The sequence below is a fragment of the Balaenoptera ricei genome, chromosome 2 (genome assembly GCF_028023285.1).
Source record: "Balaenoptera ricei isolate mBalRic1 chromosome 2, mBalRic1.hap2, whole genome shotgun sequence".
In the NCBI taxonomy this organism is placed as follows: Eukaryota; Metazoa; Chordata; class Mammalia; order Artiodactyla; family Balaenopteridae; genus Balaenoptera; species Balaenoptera ricei.
Genome location: NC_082640.1, coordinates 86444212 through 86463797, shown reverse-complemented (window position 1 = coordinate 86463797; position 19586 = coordinate 86444212).

Below are 19586 nucleotides of genomic sequence, written 5' to 3'. Positions count from 1 at the left end.
GTTTCAGGAAAGATTGGGAATTTGTGGGTATAATTTTTCTTATTCTTTTAAAATTGCAGCCTCCCTTTTAATATACTTTGTAACTGCTTGGGATATGTCTATATGAACTGTGTACTATATGCTTCTGTTATAGTCCTTACAATATTTTATTGTCTTATTTTCTGTAACAAATTTCCATGGATTCTTTGGACTTAAGGTATATTAAAAGGGAGACTTCGATTCTGGGACTTCCCTGGTGATGCAGTGATTAAGAATTCGCCTGCCAATGCAGGGGGCCCGGTTCGATCCCCGGCCCGGGAAGATCTCACGTGCCACGGAACAGCTAAGCCAGTGGGTCACAACTACTGAGTCTGCACGCCACAACTACTGAAGCCGGGGTGTCTTGAGCCCGTGCGCCATTTATTTTTTGGAGAATAAAACCACTTCTGAGTGATTAAAATTTAGGCCAGCTAGTCAAAAGGCTTTATCAACTGTTCTTCTAAAACACTGATCAATGGAACAAGTTTTACTAGGGATAACAGTGTAATTGTATTGTGGAGTTCATATGGGCAATATGGTTTAAGACCTTGATGCTGGATCACGACATTTCAATGGTATAACTGCTATTAATTGTCTGTTTGTTCAACAATTAAAGTCTCACGTGATCTGAGTTCAGACTGGAGTCATCCTGGTTGGTTTCTGTCTATTGCAGGTTTCTTCCAGTATGAAAGGACAAGAGCAATAGGGCTTACTTTACAAAATGTCTTCAAACTAAATGATGATATAATCTACATTCAATTAATTTATACATACCCTACTGTAGAACAGGGTTCGTTACGCTGGCAGAGCCCGGTAATGTCCATCAACATCATCATTTTATATATTATTGCCCCAATGCTAGCCTTAACCCTGGCTCTCACAACATGAATTCCTCTTCCCATATCTTATCCACTAATTAGTATAAATGTAGGCATATTATTTCTATTAGCCATATCACACCTAGCCATTTATTCCATCCTCAGATCTGGATGAACTTCACATTCAAAATACTCACTCACTGGAGCTCTAGGAACAATAGCACAGACAATCATCTCATATGAAGTAATGTAGCAGTTATTCTCTTCTCAGTCTTACTGATAAATGGATCATTTACACTTTCAACAGTAATTATTACACAAGAACACCTATGACTAATTTTCTCCTGACCCCTACCCAGAATTTGATTATCTCCGCAGTAGCAGAAATCCAATGAAGCCCCACTTGATTTAACAGAAGTAGCATCAAAACCTGTACATGTCTTCAATGTAGAAAATGTAGCAGGCCCATTCACCCCGTCCCTCCTAGAGAATATGTCAATTTCCCTATAATAAACATTTCCACAGCAATCTATTTTTAGGAGCATTCGACAATCCCTAGGTGCCAGAATTATAGATTCTTTCATCTTGTAAATATAGTTTTTTTTAAAAAATATAATTTTTATAGTTTTACTACCTTTAAACAAAATGTACTCCATTGCTGTGGAATATTCCTTCATAGGAGCGTGCATGGTTCATTTCTGCATCCGCCTGTGATGGCCTTCAGGTTCTTTCAGGTTTGGCTCCTGTGGCTGCGAGTCCATGTCCGTGTGTCCTGGTGCAGGGCTGGTGGGTTTGTGTTCACCTGGGAGGAGCACTGTGGGTCTCTGTGCAGGGACTTCGCTATCTGAGGCCCGATTGTTTCAGAAGTGGTTGCATCCCCCCGTTGCGTACCAGGCTTTCCATTGCTCCACATCCTGCTGATATTTGATACTATGTCTTTCATGTCTGCCATTCTGGTAGGTGTATGCACAGTATTTTTCTTATGGCTTTAATCCCTCTGTTGTTAGTGAAGTTGTGCATCTTGTGGTATTCATGGACTATGTCCTGTTGTTTTTTTTAAAGTTTTAAAAATTGTGGTCTGGTACACAAAACATAAAATGTACTATCTTAACCATTTTTAAGTGCACATTTCAGGGTCAAGAAGTAATTCACACTGTTGTGCAAACCTGACCACCATCATCCTCCAGAACTTTTTCATCTTGCAAAATTGAAACAGTCCCCATTAAACACTCACTTCCCATTGTCCCTCCCTCAGCCTCTGGCACTCAACATCCTACTTTATGTCTCTATATTTCCGACTGCTCTAGGGGCCTTTTATGAGTGGATCAAGCACTGTTTGTTTTTTTGTGTCTAGCTTACATCACTGAGCATAATGCCCTCAAGGTTCATCCCTGCTGCAGCCTGTGTCAGAATTGCCTTCCTTTTTAGGCTGAATAGCATCCCCTTGTATTGATGGACCGTGTTTTTCTTCTCCATTCATCCATTAGTGGACACATGTAATATCTACATTCATTTCTCCTGTCATAATATTTGTGGAATAACATCAGAAAGTCCTATGAATCAAAAGTCATTTGCCATTAACTTTTTTCTTAAACTTTTTGTTGTGGAAAACATCAAGGCTAAGAAAAGGGAAAAATACATGTCAGCTTCACTTGTGTTCAGGAATTAATGCTTTACGGATTCACTTTATTCCCTGTGTGTGTGCTATGCGTGTGCATGTGCCTGTTTGCATACCTATGCTGTGCATGTGCATAGGTATGTGCACTTGCACACATTAGTGTGTGCATGGGCATATGCGTGCATGTGTGTTCACATGCTAGTGTGTGACTCTATTTGTGCTGTGCACATGCATATGTTTGTGTGTGTGCTGTGCCTGCCTGTGCGCACACCTGTGTGTTTGCTGGAACCACTTGCAAGTTGGTTGCAGACTGAATTGTGCCCCAGATATATCCGCACGCAGCTGCTCTAACAATCCTGCGTAGCCACGTAAAGGTCACAGATCTCAGGGATTTAAATGGATGGAGCAGGATATCCTGACACAGAGTTTGTCTTCCAATGACTGTCACTGTCTCAGTAACATCCTTCACACCTTCTTTAAGTCCCATTCAGGGTCCAGTTTAGACTCCCATTACATTCAGTCGCCTGCCCCAGGTCCCCTAAAGCAACAATGTCACCGTTGGAGAGCCCGGCCAAGGCTGGGGGTGCCCCTCCTGTTGGCCTGGCCTCCAGGCCCTGCACTTGGCTCCTGTGTTCCCATCTCTCAGCCAGGCCCCGACTTGGATGGGGCCGCCACCTCTTTCCACACAGGGTCCCATCGCCCAGTCAAGAGGGTTCATTCTCCCCAAACACAGCATCAGGAGTGGGGGGTGGTGGTGGTGACAGTCCCCACTGGGTCTCCTTCATGTGAGACCCTGTGCTGTTGAAAGAGCAGGCACCCTGCCCTCGGGGGTGTGGGGTTGGGGGGTGACATGCGGCCCACGATGGGCAGGCGGGTCTCCGGGTGGGGCGAGCCAGTGTGCAAGGAGTTCCGCGGTGGGTTCTCCTCTCCAACGGCTTCTGTGCCCCTACCTCTCCCCGTGCCTCCCCTCGAAGACAGCGCGGTGCACGGGACGGGAGCCATGGGAGCCGTCAGCCACCGCCCCCTCTACACACACACACACACACACACACACACACACACACGCACACACGCACACGCACACGCTGCAGGGAAGCAGGACCTGAGTGCAGGGCTCTCAGCGGCCCTGAGCGCCCCGCCCGGAATCGGCCAGCCGAATGGACAGACCGGATCTCCCGGCCCGGACCATGCAGGACTCTCCTGCCTGGGCTTCCAGTGTGGCCGCCTCCTTCTGGAAGCCTGGGAGGCTGGAATCAGGCCACTTCTTGTCTGTCCTGGCAGCAGACTGGGCTGCACTCTAAGAAGTTCGTGGCTCGCCCGTGGATCCTGACCATCAGGTGGCCAGAGAAATTGGGAACATTTCTGTTTTGCCTGTTGAAATGTTTAATGACAAAGATTTTGTTCAGTTTCCTGATGTGGGTGTCCAAAGATGAGAGACCCATGTGTGTGATCTGTACCTCCTATGAGATCAGCCCTAAGCTAGTTTAAACATGATCAAGTTGTGTCTACATGGTAGATTTAGACCTCTGCATGTCCTGTCTACTGCTTATGTTTAGAGCTGACCATGTGTTGTCTATAATAAGAAGATTTAGACCTGACCATGTTCTGTGTACGCTAGGACTATGGGGACCTGGGTAGAGACCCGGCCTGGCCTCAGTACTGGGAAGCTCCGTGCCTGCATCTGAATGTCAGTGCTTAGATGTCTGGGGTCTGGAGCTGAGGTGGGCTTGTCTACGTAACAGCCTCTCTTCTGAGTGTGGTGACCTGGTCCTCCCAAGGGTCAGGGCTATGGTCGGGGCCTTAGTCTTAATCCCTGCAAGGTTCACCTTCCCTGGGGCTCATGGAGAATCCTCAGGAGGACTACCTGGCAATAATTCCAATTTACCAGCACGTGCATGGTGCATAGGGAAGCAGGTTTAGCTGGTGAATTGATTGCAGGGCACGCAGATCGGGCAAAAGGCCGATGGGTGACAGCTGAGGCTGCTGCTGAGCTCTCCCTCCAGTCTACCGTCCCTACTCAGCAGAGTCCAGAGCTGCCCCTCGGCTTTCAGCCCTGCTGTCCTGTGAGTTTTCTCAACATGTAAGTGAGACGAGAAAGGACTGAGCATGCCAGCACCAGGGTCGTGTGTTCAACTCTAGTATGAAAGCTTTAAAAACAGTTAAAATCACACAGAACCAAAGTGAGAAGAGGAGGACTCCTCTGGGACAAGTGTGGGGAAAGGAGACCCACCTGACACTTTTTCCCATCCCAGGAGGTCCCAGGGACCCAGCTTGTTTCCACATTGGGGGAGCCCCCTGCAGAGCCATGGTGTCCTGACCAAGGGGACGTGTGACCCCAGGTGCAGGGTCTGGGGAGGTGAGGTCACCCTGGGACTGTGGACATGTGACCCAGGTGGAGGGGTCTGGGGAGGTGGGTCACCCTGGTGAGTGTGGATGTGTGGCCCCAGGTATAGGGTGCGGGGACTGTGTGGGTCTCACCATACCTGCATGGGTCAGGATCACATGTATGGGGAGACCGCATATGCGCTCTTTGCCTGCAGTGTGTCCTGTCCCCTTTGAGATTTCCAACCTCTGCATTAAGGGTGTTGTCCTGATTAACCTGTGGTTCCTTTTCTTCTCTTAATCTTGTCACAATCATATGAGGTCAGGCATGTTTGAGTGGGTTGCTGCTCTGTGTTCCGGTGAGTGACAACACTTGGTGGTATCGTATTAATACTATAGCATATCATAGGTCTAATCTATGGGGGTCACCACTGCCTGGGTCCCCCTGGACAGAGGTCAGGTGAGCCCAGACTAGCCGCCCCTAAGAATGGTCTCCCATGTGCTCTGTGAGGGTACCGTGATGGCCCCTAAGGTAGGGGACTGTGTCTGGGCCTCCGACATTTGTGAGGAAGGGGAGTCGAAATGGAATCTCAATTAACAAGACCTTATTTTAAGAATTTATTTTAAGTGAAATAAAACACACGTCACATACCCTTTACCATCATCACCATTTTAAGTGCACGTTTCTGAGGCCTCAGATATATTCACTTTCTCGTGGAGCCATCACCACCATCCCTAGAACTTTTCATCTTGCAAAACCAAAATTCCACAACCATGAAAGTCTCATTCCCCATTCCCTCCCACTGCCCCTGGCACCGATATCCACTTCAGTCCCTGAGTTGTCGACTCCAGGGCACCCACTGGAGTGGAATCCTGCAGTGTTTGCTGACGGGTCATTTTGGAAGAGCTGATTTTCAGTCTGAAGCTCTGCCTGTTTGCATCTGAAGAATCTGCATTTAAGGAGAGGGTGTATGAGGAAGGGGGTGTATGCGGGACAAAGGTGTCCGGGGTGCAGGTGAGCCAGGACCTGACCAGCTGCCTTTTGGGTCCTCTGGTCCCATCTCTTGGTCTGTGCCTCATCTGCATCATCACTGTCCCCGCTGGCACCGCCGGGGTGTTGTTGTCTGAGTGAGAGTCCCCTGGTGCCCCTGCTCTCCTCCCCTCCTCCTGCTGGTTGGGGAGGGAACTGCTTGCTGTGTGGTCTCTACTCCTGAGGCATGAAGGACCCTGTAGCATGGACCTGCAGAGTGTGGGGTGTGGTCCCAAGAGCATGGGGCCCACATAGGACACGACATCGGGGCGTGACAAGTGCTAGGGCTGCCTCATCACTGACAGGGAATGTTGCCCAGATCCTGCTCGAGAGGGCGTGGTGGGTGGCCTGGGACCCTAGAGGCCCCATTCCTATACTGGAGCTTGGAGAGTGCATCCCCATGGGCTCCAGATTCACCCCATATCTCAGCCATATCCCTCTGTCCTGTCTTTGAACTCAGGAAAACGAGCTCTCTTGTCCACAACATAGGCCTGGTCCTGTTGATATTAGGATTCTTTCAGTTAGGCGTCCTGGGATAGCAGCTCTTTTTAGGCCTGAGAAGGAACAACTCCGGAGTGTACAACAATTTCAGATGAAACTAATATTCAATGACTATCCCTAACTACTCGGTTGTTGACTTCTATTAGTCATTATTCTCCTGGTTTTAGCTCTGATGTGGGGATTACAGAGGAGTCAACGTTTAAATCTTCATAATCTGTGTATTTGTAGCTTCAGTATCATTACTGACCCATAGTTTTTTATGGTTTGGGAAGAGTTATTGATTTCATGAATCATGTAAAGGATTCACAATGATGATAGGGCAATTAAGATGACAATAATAGCTAGTAAATTGTTCACATTTTCTCTACCTGTGCATCTATTGTATGCATATGAGTTTAGATGTCAATATTAGTGAAATGATATAGAGGACTAGAGAACTTATTTTAAAAATCACTATTAATGTGTGATGAAGAAAATGTAAAAGTTCTTCCATAATCGGTGATGTTGTATCTTGAGAGCCTAGATGAAATTGATATGCCTTAGTGATATACAGGATTTTAGCCTATCATTTAACTTTGACAAAGCTACATCACTTTTTACTTTTATCTCATTTATTGAGGAAGACATAATTGTTATGGTGTTGGCTTGAAACTGGTTGAAAAGGACTTGAGTCCTTCCTTATTTTACATTTCCATAGAGAGGATCTTGAAACATAGGATATGGTGGAGGACATCCGTGTAACCATTCTAGGTTAGGAGTAGCAATTTCCACTGCTAAGACGTCTTGTTTAGACACAAATGCTTTTCAAAGTATGAAGATTATTAGCATTACTGCTGCTACTGAGATGAATGAGCCTAAAGACAAAATATTTCATGTTGTGTGTGCCTCAGGGTACTCAGACTAACGTAGTGACATCCCTGAGAGGCCACGAAAGTGCTGCAGGAAGTCATATTTACTACTACAAATATACCTGTGAAGTGAATTTTTGCTCATGCTGAGTTAACTGTATAACCTGAGAATAGTGGGAATCAGTGTAGGAAGCCTCCTATAATAGTGAAGACTGCTCCCATGGACATTAGGTCATGGAAGTGTGCTACTACATAGTATGTATCCTGGAGGACAATGTCTGGGGATGAGATGGCTAAGATGATTCCTGTCAAACCACCTACTGTAAAAAGAAAAACTAAAGCCTAAAACTCATAATATAGTGGGAGGTCATATAGTATTACCTCCGTGAACAGTTGCTAACCAGGGACTTCCCTGGTGACGCAGTGGTTAAGAGTTCGCCTGCCAATGCAGGGGACACGGGTTCGAGCCCTTGTCTGGGAAGATTCCACATGCCGCGGAGCAAAAAGCCCGTGTGCCACAACTACTGAGCCTGCCCTCTAGAGCCCGCAAGCCACAACTACTGAAGCCCACGCGCCTAGAGGCCGTGCTCTGCAACAAGAGAAGCCACTGCAAGGAAAGGGCCGCACACCGCAACGAAGAGTAGCTGCCGCTCACCGCAACCAGAGAAAGCCCATGCGCAGCAACCAAGACCCAACTCAGCCACAAAAAAAAAAAAAAAAAAAGAAAAGAAAAAGAAAAATTAAATAAAGAGTTGCTAATCAGCTAGATACTTTTACTCCTGTAGGGATAGAAGTAATTACGGTAGCTGATGCAAAGTATGCTCCTGAGTCCACAGCTATCCCTATGGTAAACATATGATGGGCCCACAAGAGAAGTCCTAAAAACCCAGTGGACATGACTCATACTATTCCCAGATAGCCGAAAGGCAATTTTTGTCCTAAATAGTATGTAATGATATGTGAGTTTATAACAAACCCTGTTAGGCCATGAATACAGACTTCAGGGTGAGCAAAGTATCAACATAGGTGTTGGTATAGGATTCGGTCTCCTCCTGCAGGGTCAAAGAAAGTAGTGTTTAGATTTCTATCTCTTAACGGCATGGCAATTCTGGCTGCTTGGACTGAGATTGGTAATTATAGTAATATGGCTATAGTTGGGGAAGATTAAACAAATAATGGTGTTTGGTATTGGGATATGACTGCTGGTTTTGTATTAAAGACTATAGTAATAAAAGTAATAAAACCAAGAATTGAGGAGACACCTGCTAAATGTAAGGAGAAAACAGTTAGGTCGACAGAGGCTCCTGCATGGGCCAGATTGCAGGCTAGAGCTGAATACACGGTTCCACTGGTACCAGAACCAGCTTCTACTATTGGTGATATGAGTAGGCGTAAGAATGATGGGGGAAGTAGTCAAAAGTTTATACGATTTATTGGGGGAAATGCTACTTCAGGTGTCTGAGTTATTAGTGGCCCAAGTCAGTTTTCAAAGCCTGCAATCATAACGGGTACAGCTATAAAGAAAATTATTACAAGTGCAGGGACTGTTATGACTACCTTACAGATGTGGGCATCTCCAAGTAGCGGTCCAGGTCAGCATAGCTCAGCCTGGATTAATATAATTAAGGTGCTGCCTGCTACTCCAGCTCAAGCACCAAATAGTAAATATAAAATGCCGATATCTTTGTGATTTGTTGAAAATAATCAGCAGTGTATGAACAGAGGTAAAATGACTGAGTTAGCATTAGACTATAAATCTAAAGACAGAGATTGAGCCCTCTTTCTGGCAAACCCTGTGGTGAATCAACAAATTGAATTGTAACTTCAGAGAAGCAGCTTCAATTCTGCCAGTGATTTTCCTGCCTTTTTTTTTCTTTTTTTCTTTCTCAAATGAAGGAGAAGTAGACTGAAGCCAGTTGACTAGAGAATTTGCCTGTTAACTAAAGTTTCCTGGGGTCAAAACTCATCAATCTCGTAAAGATTTGGCTTAAATACAGTGTTTGCTTTACATTCAATTGATGTAGAATAAAGTCTTGCAATCCTTATTTTTAGGAATTAAGTAAATTTCACTTGTTTAGGGTTTTGAAAGATCTTGGCCTGAACTAACCTAAATTCCTAGTCCAGCACCGATAGAATGGGTGTTGTGTGTAGTAATCGTGTGGGTATTATGATTGGTAATGATAGGAAGGTTATTTCTTTGTATGTTCAAATTGTTTTGTGTTTGTGTTGTTTAATGAAGGGAATATAGTTAGTGATGTGGAGTATGTTAGCTGCAAGTAGAAATATATGCTGAGGACTGCTATGATGGCTATTAGTGTTGGTAGAATGATGTTGTCGTTTTTGTTATCTCTTGGATAATTATTCATTTGGGTAGAAACCCTGATAGTGATGGGCGATGTCCTAATGATACTATAATGGTGAGGAAAATGATTGTGATGGGAGGTGTTTTATCTCATGTGTGTGATAATGATACTCTTGTAGTACATGATCTGGGCATAAATAAGAAGAAGATAGTGTTGTTATGATATAAATTAGTATGTTTAGGATCGTTATAATCTGAATATACATTATAATAGCTGTTATCCATCCTATATGGGCAATTGATGAGGAGGGTGTAATATTTTCCAGGTGAGTATGGCGAAGTCTGCCTCAGCCTCCAGCTATGATTTATAATATCACTATGATTAATAGTATATTTAGGTTGATGGATGGTGACATGTGGTATAAAACTGATAGGGTTGCAATTTTGTCATGTTGATAGCATCAGGTCTGCTGTTCATGGGATGCCTTGTGTGACTTCAGGCACTCAGAAGTGAAATGGGGAAAGTCCTACCTTTGTGACAAGGGCGATTGTCATGAGGGTGGATGCTGCTGGATTAAAGATTTTTGTTATTCATTGTGCTCTTTGACCAGAGTATATTAGATTAATGATAATAGCCATTATAAGTAGTATTGATGTGGTGGACTGTTTTAGGAAATATTCGTTGGATGCTTCTGTAGCTTATGGGTTCATGTTTTTTATTAGAATGGGGATACCATTAACCAGTGTGAGCTTGTTATACAATTATATTTCCTGAGAAAATGGTCAGTAGAATGATGGTAAAAACAATGAGAGTGGGACTTCCCTGGTGGCGCAGTGGTTGAGAGTCTGCCTGCCAATGCAGGGGACGCGGGTTCGAGCCCTGGTCTGGGAAGATCCCACATGCCGCGGAGCGGCTGGGCCCGTGAGCCACAATTGCTGAGCCTGCGCGTCTGGAGCCTGTGCTCCGCAACAAGAGAGGCCGCGATAGTGAGAGGCCCGCGCACCGCGATGAAGAGTGGCCCCCGCTTGCCGCAACTAGAGAAAGCCCTCGCACAGAAACGAAGACCCAACACAGCCATGAATAGATAAATAAATAATACATAAATAAATAACTTAAAAAAAAAAAAAAAAAAACAATGAGAGTTTATTAGCACAGGAAGGATATACAAAAATATTTTGGGGGTATGGGCCTGAAGCTTACTTAGAGAACTTTACTATATAGCATGTGGTGTAATGTGGTAGGTAGCATGGAGAATGTAAAAATATTAGGAAGAATTCAATTCCAGGAATAAGAGCATTGAAACCTCTATGATTTACTCTATCAAAGTAACTCTTTTGTCAGACATATTTCTTAAATTTGTGGTGGGTTGCCTGGTATGATGACAAGTAGTGAAAACTCTCGTATACATAGGGTTAATGTTAGTCGTAAAAAAAACTTTTTATAAGAGATGTATGCGTTGATCATATCAAAATTGTAGGTAGGAGGCTCAAATTCATAGAAAGGAGATTGTTAGATGTGTTTTAATGATGACTTGGGCTGTATATAATTCTGGCACCTAGGGATTGTCGAATGCTCCTAAAAATAGATTGCTGTGGAAATGTGTATTATAGGGAAATTGACATATTCTCTAGGAGGGACGGGGTGAATGGGCCTGCTACATTTTCTACATTGAAGACATATACAGGTCTTGATGCTACTTCTGTTAAATCAAGTGGGGCTTCATTGGATTTCTGCTACTGCGGAGATAATCAAATTCTGGGTAGCGGTCAGGAGAAAATTAGTCATAGGTGTTCTTGTGTAATAATTACTGTTGAAAGTGTAAATGATCCATTTATCAGTAAGACTGAGAAGAGAATAACTGCTACATTACTTCATATGAGATGATTGTCTGTGCTATTGTTCCTAGAGCTCCAGTGAGTGAGTATTTTGAATGCGAAGTTCATCCAGATCTGAGGATGGAATAAATGGCTTGGTGTGATATGGCTAATAGAAATAATATGCCTACATTTATACTAATTAGTGGATAAGATATGGGAAGAGGAATTCATGTTGTGAGAGCCAGGGTTAAGGCTAGCATTGGGGCAATAATATATAAATTGATGATGTTGATGGACATAGTGGTTCTTTAATAAGTAATTTGAATGCCTCAGCAATGGGTTGTAATCATCCATGGGGGCTGATGATTTTTGGCCCTTTCTGGATTTGTATATAGCCTAGGATTTTCCATGTAGTTAATATGAGGAATGCTATGGTGAATTAAATTGGGTAATTTGTGAAAGAATGTTGATTATAAACATATTCTTAGGAAGAGGACCTGAACCAGTGCAGAAAAAGTTTCAATTTTACATAATTACCGGGCTCTGCCAGCGCAATGAACCCTGTTCTACAGTAGGGTATGTATAAATTAATTGAATGTAGATTATATCATCATTTAGTTTGAAGACATTTTGTAAAGTAAGCCCTATTGCTCTTGTCCTTTCTTTCATACTGGAAGAAATCTGCAATAGACAGAAACCAACCAGGATGACTCCAGTCTGAACTCAGATCACGTGAGACTTTAATCATTGAACAAACAGACAATTAATAGCAGTTATACCATTGAAATGTCGTGATCCAGCATCAAGGTCATAAACCATATTGCCCATATGAACTCCAGAATACAATTACACTGTTATCCCTAGTAAAACTTGTTCCATTGATCAGTGTTTTAGAAGAACACGTGATAAAGCATTTTGACTAGCTGGCCTAAATTTTCATCACTCAGAAGTGGTTTTATTCTCCAAAAAATAAATGGCGCACGGGCTCAAGACACACCGGCTTCAGTAGTTGTGGCGTGCAGACTCAGTAGTTGTGGCCCACTGGCTTAGTTGTTCCGTGGCACGTGAGATCTTCCTGGGCCGGGGATCGAACCGGGCTCCCTGCATTGGCATGCGAATTCTTAATCACTACATCACCAGGGAAGTCCCAGAATCGAAGTCTCCCTTTTAATATACCTGAAGTCCAAAGAATCCATTGAAAACTGTTTCAGAAAATAAGACAATAAAATATTGTAAGGACTATAACAGAAGCATATAGTACACAGTTCATATAGGCACATCCCAAGCAGTTACAAAGTATATTAAAAGGGAGGCTGCAATTTTAAAAGAATAAGAAAAATTATACCCACAAACTCCCAATCTTTCCTGAAACATTGCAATCTGAAACCCTATTGTAGGAAGCAGAAGATTCCAGGAGACAGTCTACAAATGAAGGACTCCAAACCCTGTGGTTGGATAAGGAATTCTGGAAGGAAGGTACCCTCACCCAAGGAGAGCAGGTTCCTATACTTCTCTAACATCACATCCCTGTACAATTCCCATTGATCTTGGTCCATGCAATCTCACTCCTCTTGACAGAAATCTATGGCCACATCCTGGAATGTCAGCAGTCCCTGAAATTAAAAGTACACATGCCATGTGGCCACGGGAATAGTTCATAATAGGACCCAAGAAGAAAACAGCAAGCAGCAAGTTAAGAGAAGGTTTTAATTTAGAAGAGTGTCTTCAATTATCCACTAATATATATATATATATATATATATATATATATATATATATTTTTTTTTACAAAGTAACTTTCTCTACCTTATTTCTAACTACAAGAAAAGAGTAAGGCATGTGATCCACAAAACCAGTATAGAGACTATACTTGTCTGGAAAAGAAATGATAAAATGATGGTTTCAACACAGGCATATGCATTTTTGAGTGCTTTATTTACATCAAACTAGATAAAATGTGTGTATTTCTCATAGAGAAAAGACCTGTCGAGGTAGAAATGTACCTTTCAACTATTCATGGGTACACAAGTACACTGGGGAGATTGTAAAAGTGCAGATTGTGATTCATTTGGTCCGGTGGGCAGGAGTTCTATTTTTTTAACAAGCTCATTTTTAACTAGTGATGCCACAGTCTCTGATTCATTAACCACAACTGTGAATATCAGAGACATAATTAGAAAGGTAAAAATTCATATTTAATTTTGAACTTAAAGTGTTTTATGGATTTTACACCTTTAATAGAATAGTGAGCACAGCAGCAACAATCATTTGTGAATATTTACTATAGACAGTGTATCTTTGTAACTTTTTCGTGTAGAATTCCAGGAAAAAGGCCTGGGCTGCGGCCACAGTGGGCGTGGCCCCCAGGCCGGGCCGCCCCTCCAGGACCCCCGACGGGGCCCTGCGCTCCTGGCGGCTCCCTCCCCCGCCGTCCCGCTCCCTTCCGGAAGGCCTCGGGGCAGAGCGGTCCCACCCACTGCGCGCTGAACAGAGCCCTCGTTTCCTATGAGCTGGAACTCCCAGCTCGGGCGGGTTTTCTTCCCTCCGCCATCTCGGAACTGCCCTGGAACTCGAGGGGAGGGCGACCTCACTGAGGCTGCCGGCTCTGGAGGTGCCCCGGTGGCCGAAGCCGTGACAGTCGCGGGGACGGCGGGCCGGGTAAGTGGGCGCCAACCCTCCGCCTGGTCCGGTGCCCGGGCGGCAGCACAAGTCCAGCTTCTGAGGGGCAGGGGTTCGCTGCCACCCGCCGCTGCTGTGCAGAAAGAGCGGCCTCCAGCGTCTGGTCCCCGGGAACTTCGGTCCCTCCTCCCGCCCCTGCCCTCGGCCTGGCTCGCGAGGCCTGGTGGGCGTGGGGAGGGGGTCGGCCTGAGCGTCCTGAGGGGAAATGGGGCAAGGGAGGCGCAGGGTCCGGCTGCAGCGTCAGCGCCCCTCCTCCCGACTGCGGGGAAAGCGGCTGAAAACTCCTCCCGAGGCGCGCAGGCCCCTTATTCAGCCGAGTCCCTCTGCGCTCCTTCCTCCCTGAGCTAAAGTACCGGGGGGAGGGGACAGGGCAGGGAACTGGCGCAGGTAATGGGGAACATCAAAAGGTGATTGTTAACTAAGGAAAACCAGCTCTCCCAAGGTGAGGAATGCGGCGCTTTTCTTTGCCTGGGCTCACTGAAATCCTTCCTTTGATATGCACCTCAGCTCTCTGGGGCCTGCATTCCGTATTTGCATATCCTGAGTGCCTCAGGGCCCGCCGGCTCACATTGGAGGGCTGCAAGTGCTGAAGACTGTGACATCCTTTGTTTACTGATAGGGCAAGAAATATTCCATTTCCCACCGGCTTGAGGGGCAGACAGTGAAAAAAAGTCAGAGAATCTCACTCGGCCTGTACTTTGGTTTACATATAGATAATATTTTTACTTAACTGTGCTAATAGAGGTTCTCAAGTCCAATCAACTTGTACTACTGCCCTCTATGTATCAATTTCATCAATATCATAAGATAAATGCTTATAGAATTGACTTAATCCTTTTAAATAGGATAATTATTTTTAAAGGAAACATAATAGAAGTATAACAACAAAACCTTTATCACTAAAGGCTGGGTGTGGAACAACCGAAATAAATGTTCCATTGTTAAAATATTGAAAGATGTAGTCAATAGAAATATCAACAAAAATGACAAATAATAAGGGTAGCAGAATGTTGAAATGTTCTATCTTTATCATTAAAGTGGCAGAAAATCATTTATTAGTAGGCACTGGGGGCAGAAGATGCCTGATTTTATACCTTTGTCATATTTGTGCAGTTGTTTCAACAAGTAACTTAAAGACAAAATTTAAAAACAAGGAGGTTTGTGCCTGAGATCATGTTGATGTGAAACCAGGGATGGCCACCTTGTGCCAGGGGAGTTAAGTTTACCTGGCAGGTAGACCGCAGAGCTCCTGGGAAGCTAGGGTTGGAATTTTTCTGCTGGGTGCCCCTTAGGTTCTGTGACTTGACTGACTGTGAGTCATGTTTCGGGAAAGACCTGATCACAGGAAAAGGGTGGGAATAGAGTGCTTTGGGGAGCAGCTAACAACATTCATCACAGCTCACGGCCTGAATGAATTTTAAAGAAACAGGTAAACAAATGCTTCTTATGGAAACAGAGAATGTGAGGGCTGGACAATCCCAGAAAATGAGGAACACCCATCCCATTTTCCAGATGACGAAACAGAGGTCCAGCAAGGTGAAATCCCTCACCCAAGTTGCACCCGTCTCTCCTCCCCACTACTTAGTTCATGAAAGCAGGACTCTTCCTGTCTTGATCACTGCTGAACCCCAAAAAGGGCCAGGCATCTAGCAGCTGCTCCAAAATTTTGGGTTGACTGTAGGAACAATGCTATTTCTTTCTTTCTCACTCTTATTCAGGATTGTGCCAAGAACTCCCCAGGTTGCAATGTAATTCGATAAATGTAAATATTAATTGAGTTTTGCTGTGATGAGGACTTAGGCTTTGAAGGTAACAGACTTGGTTCAGATCTTGGTTCTGCCACTCCATAGCTGTTTGGCTTTGGGAAAATTACTAAACCTCTCTGAGACTATTTCCTCCTTTGTAAAGTGGGGATAAATCTATCTGAGCCAGCAGAGCACCTGCATGAGAGATGTGCACTAAATATTGGTCTTTCTCACTCTCCTACGCCATCTCTCTGTTCTTCCCAGAGAAGCTGTACAGAAGGATATAGTACCTTTTTAAAATAGTTAACTAATTAATTAATTAATTTGTTTTTGGCTGCGTTGGGTCTTCGTTGCTATGCGCAGGCTTTCTCTAGTTGAGGCAAGCGGCGGCTACTCTTTGTTGCGGTGCGCGGGCTTCTCATTGCGGTGGCTTCTCTTGCTGCGCCTGTTGTGGAGCACCGGTTCTAGGCACGCGGGCTTCAGTTGTTGTGGTCTGCAGGCTCAGTAGTTGTGGCCCATGGGCTTAGCTGCTCCGCGGCACGTGGGATCTTCCCTGACCAGGGCTCGAACCCATGTCCCCTGCCTTGGCAGGCAGATTCTTAACCACTGCGCCACCAGGGAAGTCCGATATAGTACTTTTTAAAGAGGGGTTTGAATTTATTTCAGATTGTGTACATTTTTCTTGTAGAAAAGATTATTCCACTATAGAAACATAAACACGCAAAACCACTCCAAATGCAGTATTCTATGGTTTAGATATTATCAGTCACATTTTATAAGTAATTGGGCAAATGCCAAAGCACTAGGTACTGGGGCGTAAGAAGACTCAAATCTGGGGTGACCCCACCCCAATTTCAAGAGCAGGGTGTGCTTTTCAAATCCATGTTTCATCTGGTCTTTGTTTCTCATCCATCCTCTGTGTCTGCCTTTCTCAAGAAGGCTCAGATCCTCGGCTTTCACACCCTGCCGGCTGGCTGTGCCCCAGCTCCCGGCCTGAAACCTCTGCGTGCCTGGGTGTGCCTGCTCCCCCTGTGCATCACCAGCTTTGCCAGGGAGCTGCTGTATCGTGCACTGCTTGCTGTACCCAGAGTACCTGGACCCTTCTGGTACATGAAGTGCACCCTCCTCACCATGTGTGCAGCCCATCCCCTTACCTTATATCCTGCCTGTAAGCCAGGCTTGGGGGTGACTACAGTGTGCATTCAGCTGTGTGAGGTGCTGGGATCAAAGTGAAGTTCCCAACTTTTGAAGTGGCAGGCTTGAGGGGCACACAGTGATTTAAAGTCGGGTCACCTGACTTAAAGGGGGGACTGATTGATTTAAAGCCAAGGCAGCTGACTTAAAGCCTGCGTCCCTCAGCTGCAGGACAAGACCAACTTTGGCGGTGCACGGGTTCGCTCCAAGCCAGCACTGCTGTTCAGGAAGAGATTCCAGTAGCGCCTTAGTGCAGGGGGACTTGTCTTGCCCCTGCCCTCAGAGGGGGGCCACCTGCTCTTCTGGAGAATCAGGGAGGGGGAAGTGCAGAGTCCCGGCTGGAGTTGCGGCACCGCTTGTCTGATGGCAGGGAAAGGGGGACAGGGCTGTGTGGTGTCCTGGGGCTGCACTCACCAGGTCGACTCAGCCTCTCAGCCTCCTAACCTCCCCCCCACACACACACTCCACAAGAGTTTCCAATAATATGTAATTGCGCCTTAGGTTCTCGGTCTTCAAACTCATCCCCAGGCTCCCAGGTCCCTTGATTCAGCCAATTCCTCTGTGCTCTTTCTTCTATTAGATACAGTCCCAGAGGGAGGGGCTGGGGGATGGGACTGGAGGGATGCCGGCAGCACTGGCCTCAGCTGACTAAAGAGATCCGGGGCCTGCGCTATCACACATGTGTGAGGACCCTTAAGGCGGAATCGAGGGGGCCAGTTAGAGGCAGTCCTTGCTGCCTCAAGTGAGTATGGATCACCGTCGGGTGGGGAGCACGCTGACCCCTGAGAAGTACTGTTAGGAGGATGTGTTCCTCCCTCGGCTTCAAGGACGTGGGTGGGCTTCAGGGCTCCAGTTCCCCTCCAGGCCTCCAGGTCCGACTGCACCGCAGCGGCCTTGCAGACCCGCCTTCCTGTCCCAGAACTTGCCAGGCTCCAGGAAGAATCCAGACAGCAGAGATGGCGCCTGAGGGCTCCAGCTTGAAAAGTGCTGTCCCTGGGGACCCAACAGTGGAAGGAGGAAGGGTGAAGGGAGTGGGGGGGTGGGGTCGGGAGGGGTGGCTGCCCTGGGAGACGTTGAGAGAGAAATATCGCCCCCCACACCCCCTGCCCCTGCAACTGACCCATTAATGCCATAGGATCTCAGGGCCTTTTAGTCAGAGATGCCTCTGCTTCTTTACTCCTGTGTTCAAAACTATGCAAAACCAACTCTTCATCCTCTTGCTGCCTTGCCAGGACTTTTAAAGCACTGTTCTTTTGAAGCACTCGGTCCCTAAACTGCAGTCTGGAGCTGTCCCAGCTATTTGAAAGTGTTCTCCTTAAACTGAGACTAAATCCTACTCTTTTGGTAAAATGGCCTTCACTTCACTGGAGATCGTCTTTTCTGCCCATTCCTTCCTTCTACTGCCCTCTTAAGAACCCCTGTGCTCAAAGAGCTTGGTGATTTATTTTTTGCTTGATGTCAAAAAGAAACCTTCCCCATGCACCCCAAAAAGCTTTCCTGGAACATAGGTGTTTCACAACCATGACAGTGTTTTGCAGTTAGTATACACTGGGTAGAGTGCCTAGCAATCCCTCCAAGAGCCAGAGGTGAGCAGACCTTTACTTATTTGATTGGATGCCCTTCAAGTTTAGGAAGGTCCCATTCTTATGACCCAGCAGGTAAGACAGAGCCCTGGATGGCTGTGGCTGTGATTAGATAACTTCTGATGATTTTATTTCCCTTACTGAGCTGCTGCTTCTAGGTTAAATTCGTTTTATTACCTGTCCATTTTTAAAGAAAGGCTGACAAAGTCACTGTAATAGGTCAGGAGTCTGAACTCAGGGTTGGTCAAAGGTACTCACAGGGAGGAAGGTGGATAAAAATAGGTGGGTAAAATAGGAGGGTTGGCAAGTACAGCCAGGACACCCGTGTTCATCATACATACTAATAAAGGCCAGAATCTCCTCATTTATCTCTGGTGGGAAGTTCTGACGGTTTCACAGGATCAAACTCAAATCATATTCAAACTAGGGGATTTCCCTGAGCATAAAAGGAAGTATCCGTCCCTAGCAGGAGTCGCTGCAGAGGAATAAAGACGTAGATGTAGAGAACGGACCTGAGGACACAGGGAGCGGGAAGGGTAAGCTGGGATGAAGTGAGAGAGTGGCGTGGACATATATACACTACCAAAGGTGAAATAGATAGCTATTGGGAAGCAGCTGCATATAGCACAGGGAGATCAGCTCAGTGCTTTGTGACCACCTAGAGGGGTGGGATAGGGAAGGCGGGAGGGAGACACAAGAGGGAGAGGATATGGGGATATATGTATACGAATAGTTGATTCACTTTGTTATACAGCAGAAGCTAACACAACAAGGTAAAGCAATTATACTCCAATAAAGATGTTAACAACAACAACAAAAAAAACCCCCAAAATCTAAGTCAATCAAGCCAACGGAGACAATGTAAGTGTTTACAGTTCAAGAAATCCACAAGGGAATCCTTTATTCTGTAGGCAATGAATGGTCCATTCGAAAAGGAAAAAAACTTTCTAAAATGTTGTCTTTCCATTTATTGTTCAGAACATCATTTTTATACCTCTGCATTTCTTACTATTCAAAGCCAAGTCACGTGAGTTACAGGGAAGCAGCTGATGGATTTAAAGTTGGGTCACTTGATTTAAAAACCAGTGGCAGTTGATTGATTTAAATCCC